This window comes from Xyrauchen texanus, unplaced genomic scaffold (assembly GCF_025860055.1).
Source record: "Xyrauchen texanus isolate HMW12.3.18 unplaced genomic scaffold, RBS_HiC_50CHRs HiC_scaffold_234, whole genome shotgun sequence".
In the NCBI taxonomy this organism is placed as follows: domain Eukaryota; kingdom Metazoa; phylum Chordata; class Actinopteri; order Cypriniformes; family Catostomidae; genus Xyrauchen; species Xyrauchen texanus.
This window is the reverse complement of record NW_026266202.1, coordinates 43,625-48,707: the sequence shown is the minus strand read 5'-3', so window position 1 is coordinate 48,707 and position 5,083 is coordinate 43,625. Positions and strand designations below refer to the sequence as shown.

Genomic DNA, 5,083 nt, shown 5'->3' with positions numbered 1-5,083 from the left:
AGCAGTAGGCTTCAAATGCGTTATTTGCAACTGGCTTTAACCAAGCACGAAATTCAGATTTTTCAAGCCAAGTATCGCTAAACTTGCACTTCCTCATAGCTGAATAAAATCCGTTTAACGTCTTTCTGTTGTATCCGAGAGACTCGCGCCAATAACACGAAAGCTCAAAGCTGGCTGTTGCATGTTAGTCTATTTTGTAGTCATAATACAGCGAATTATATTTGGACTAGCTGAAATAAGAAACTACAACAGCACGGAAGTAAAAAAGAAACATTCCAAAGCTGCAGGGAGCATTTAAATGAGATTTACATGGACGTAGGAAAATTAAGACCTGTTAAAAATTATTTAAGACCTAGAACACAATACTTCAGCAAATTTAAGACTTTTTAAGGCCTTAAATTGTGATTTTGAAATTTTAGACTTTTTAAGACCCCGTGGAAACCCTGTTTTTTTTATTTATTTTTATTTTTTTGTAGAGTATTTTTTATTGTATCACCAAAGCAATGACGCTCACGACTCCCGTTGAAGTATCCAGCATCTCTAAGGTCTGCAAATAACTCCATCCAGAACTGAGACCTATATACATTTTGAAGAGTCCTCAAGCTGATGCTTACACCGTGTACAGCGTACGAGTGGCCCTCGTTAAAATATCCCTGATAGCAATAGACTCCGGGGCGGATCCGCCCTCAAACCGCCAGGTCCGCTGTTCTCTCAGACTCAATTCTGCCATGCGCACAGAATATGCCCCGCCTACAGACAGCGCACTGTCAACTCGCGGACTCGCTACAGACGCTGGGCGGATTCGCTGACTGAACGCGCCTATTTTCAACCGTCACCATCACTGAATCATTCTCCACAGTGGAAAAGCTGCCTTCAGTTCAGCGAGGACGGAACACGGTAAGAATAGTTAAAATATGCTTTATTTGTACAGTTAACGTTACTTAGCCTGTAATATTCATACCGTTCAACATACCGATGTTTTTATTTCTGAAATGATTGTGGCAAAACAACTTAGCAAATTGTCATTGGCGTAGATTTGAGTAAAATGTATTTGGTAATTAATAACTCTGATTAAAAATATATTTGGATGGAATTATTTCTCTCTGGGAGGTGAGGTCACGTAAGTTAGCTCTCGGATTTTTATCAAACCCTGAGCGCATATTTTCTCCACTTTCCAGTAAAATGTCAGGCGAGAAATGATCGTGTTAGGCCTACCGAACTTTTTAAAACTGAATTTCTGTTATAACGTTAGTTTAAGTCCATTTGTGTTTACATTTTGACAGTTCCACCACCCCATGTAATGTTGTTTCAGAAAAATTAATTAATATTATATTAAATCATGATACGGTGTGTGTGTGTGTGTGTGTGTGTGTGTGTGTGTTCTGTTGCAGCTTACAGTTCGTTCAAGTGCCACCAGTTTTTTTGGAGTTTCATCTTTTCCATTCATCTGAGTAAGGTAAGATTAAATAGTACTGTTTCAAACTTGATTTAGCCAGCTGGTCCAGACACTGCTCCAGACTACAACATTTAGCCTAACTCTCTTCTGCTAAACTAGTTTGAGTCTATTTTTGTTTACATCATGACAAATATATTCTCCACCACCTCCCCATGTAATGTTGTTTCAGATAATTATTTCATATCATATTAAGATACTGTGTGTGTGTGTGTGTGTGTGTTCTGTTGCAGCTTACAGTTCGTTCAAGTGCCACCAGTCTGGTTTTGGAGTTTCATCTATTCCATTCATCTGAGTAAAGTAAGATTAAATACTGTTTCGAACCGTTTTCAAATTTAGCCAGCTATTTTGTCAAATACTGACACTGGTCCACACTACAGCATTTAACACTTTTCTACTAGTTTGAGTCTATTTTTTTTTTACATCATGACAAATAAATTCTCCACCAAAGTGGAGTACCAAACTGAGAGACGCGGGGACTTCCTCGTCTCCTTGCGCTTGAATATTTAAATTGTCATGGCTTAAAAATTCGCAAATTATCAACTTCCTTGAAGATGCAGCACTGGCCCGATCGGGCAAATTGACAGTTCCGGCAACTGGCCCAAAATTTCAGTATTCGGTACCAATACCAGTGAGAATCCACGGTTCTCGGTACCAAAGCTTAATTTAGAATAAACTTACATATATTATTAAAGTGTATATCACGGTTAGAAAGATGGAAACTGTAGTATTAAAAACACTTTACAATAAGATTCTATTTGTTAGATAACAGATAAAATGACCTAACAATAAACAATAGTTATATACTGTAGCAATTATTCTCCTTGGGGTTAATTTAAAAATGTTAGGGCTGTAACGATACACCAAACCCACGATTCGGTTCGTATCGCGATTCGATCACGGGGGCGGGGAGAGATTTTGAGAGAAAAAAATATACCGGTATTTTTATTAAATAACATTTGAAAACCTGTATAAACTGAACACCAAAGAACAATATTAACTATGCAAATTATTAAACTAAACTAGGCAGTGTAGGCTGCTGCTTTTGGGTTGTTTTCTGTGCTCCAACTAAATTGATTTCGGGATGGTGCCATAGGATATGCATCTTCATGTTGGACGTGTTACCGGTTCACATTTGAGGAAGCTTCTTAAAACACTTAGCCTACGGCAAATTGTGTGGGTCTTGTAGACTACACGATTGCCATCCTTATTCTCCACCGCTAGCCGAAATGTTGCCATACTGCTGACTTAAATGTATTGGGAGGGTCCGCAATCTCTGGGTTGTTTTCCATGTTTCCTCACGTTATTTAACTAGCTCGCGTCACATGGAAATGTATAGTCACATGATACGTAGGCTACTAGGCTAACGTAAAAAGATGCTTACAAGTAAACTTTTTTTAATAGTTGGTTGGGATAAGTCACTGAGTATTTAATTATAGAATATCAAATAGGTTGTGCGATTATTGTCTAAAAAAATCTCTCCATGTTTTCGGTGCTAATGCGGTGATGATAAGGGGCTGCCAATAAAGCACCAAAAAGCTGTCACAAAGAACCGGCAAAAGTAATGATTATGAATATGTCAAATATAGCAAGGAGACATTTTAATTGTTTATTAATAAATAATAATAATTAATGGCTAATGAAGGAGAAAGACGCTGAAGCCGCCTGCTTTCTTCTCGACAAGTCAGTCAATGTTACGGTCTAAATTACAAGCTTTTTTTCATTGCTTGGTTGTGTAATTCATTATATAGGCAGCATAACAGTAGAACATGTATAGTTAAACTCGATGAACTGCTATTCAAAGACATGTTGTCATAGCTTCTTGGCACATAACGGCTACCATAGATGCAACACGCATTTGAAAAAGCAAGAGCTAGAGAGCACAATTCGTTTGAATGCAAAATACAATTTCACCGCTAGATGGGAGAAATTCCTACATAGCGTACCTTTAACATTTTAAGCAAAATATCTTTTATCAGCCATTTTATAAATGTTTTTAATGGTCTTCCAGCCAATCAGAAAGTCATATTGTTATGCCTATAATAAATAACACATTTTTGTTACATTTTAGATTTCCTCCCTGGCAACTATTGGGGTGTCACATGGAACATCCTTTCCCGTATGTTCCATGACGATGTTGGGAGGAGGATCAATTGGAAGGGCATGAATGGGAAAAAATCATTCAATCAGATGGAGTCTAAAAAGTTACTCCTGTGTAAGTAAATGTATTAAATATTGTCTGGCTAAAAAATATAAGCTAAAAAAAACTTGGTTTTTTTTAACAGTTTTAAACTGAAACAGTAACACTTTTTTTGTTTAAAATGTACAACATTAATGTAAGGAGCAAGTATATCATGAATCCATCTTCCAAAGTGTGATTTGTCTTATCCTGAATCACTACAATACACCTATAATAAGTGTTTATATTCTGACTATTTTAGACAGAGATGCCAACCGCTACGGAGTATCCCATTACCTGCCGTGACTTGCCATAGAAATAAACCAAGAGAAGTAGCTCTGGCTACAATGTTCTACCACAAGATGCATACGTTTCTGTTTATTAACCGCTAGAGCGCCAAAAGTTACAGTGTGCATATAAATGTCAGATTGTACACTTTTGTTTTAAAGGCAGTGGTTATGTCTATCCTTTAAAAAAACAACTTGGTAGTTTCAATGTGATTTCATGTCATTTAATGAAAATCTGCTTGTGTATTACAGGTGCTGTGAGAAAGAGCCATGTCTCCCGTGCCGCCACCAATGGCGAGATTACGAAGAATGTAATACGGTGGTTCAACCTGGCAGCAGATAGGGAAGCTCAAGGAGCCGTCCCACTGTCAGCATCCTGACCCAACAGTAGTGAATTTTTTTAAATATTTTTAATGTTTTTTCATTTAGTAAAATGTTTTTAAATCAATAAAACAATGTTCTTGAAACAATTTATGGTTGAATTTCATTTTTCTGTAATGTCTATTCAATGTAGCGTATACATGAATAAAACTATTAAAATAGTAAAAAAAATAGTAAATACATTTATAGACTTTAATGACCTATTTTTTTTATATATATAGATTTATTGTTACTGGCTAAAAATTATGATTTTCAAATTTTTAATGATTTCATGTTTTATTAATATTAATAAAGGCATACACATTAATAACTATTCAAGCTTTTATAGAGCAATCTAGTCTATCTAAAAAACATTAGATTTGAAACATTTCTGTAGTTTTGGCCAGATTACTAGTTTTGAATGAGGGATCTGAAAGGTTTTCAGACCGAAATGAACGGGTCCAGATCGGATCCGCGGCGGGTGAGCTGCTTTATCAGCGGATACGGGTAGGGTCTGCTGCGGATCTAGTCTGGATCCGCAATCCTTATCCGTTCCGGATTCGTTGCGCTGTGCAAGTGGACTCCGTTCCGGATCCGTTTTGCGGATCCGTTACGGAGCTTGTGATACCTCCATGGCAGATCCGTTCCGGAGTCAGTTTGCTATCTGGGATTGAACGCAATGATGCAGTATGTCTTGTTTTTCCGTCTGGTCCGCGTCTTTTAAAATCTCCAAACACCGTTCTCAACAGTCAACACGTACAAGTGTTCTTCTTACGTTAAAACAACGAGAATACAGAAAATGTG

The 5,083-nt window shown here is 37.1% G+C and overlaps 1 long non-coding RNA gene across 1 annotated transcript; it reads left to right on the top strand.

The window, feature by feature from the left end:
* Positions 1–654: 654 nt before the first annotated feature.
* On the top strand, positions 655–4,301 carry LOC127641943 (uncharacterized). The gene is made up of 4 exons (XR_007970241.1): positions 655–897; positions 1,392–1,456; positions 3,525–3,668; positions 4,172–4,301. It is a non-coding gene; the product is annotated as an uncharacterized LOC127641943 (long non-coding RNA).
* The last annotated feature ends 782 nt before the right edge of the window (positions 4,302–5,083 follow it).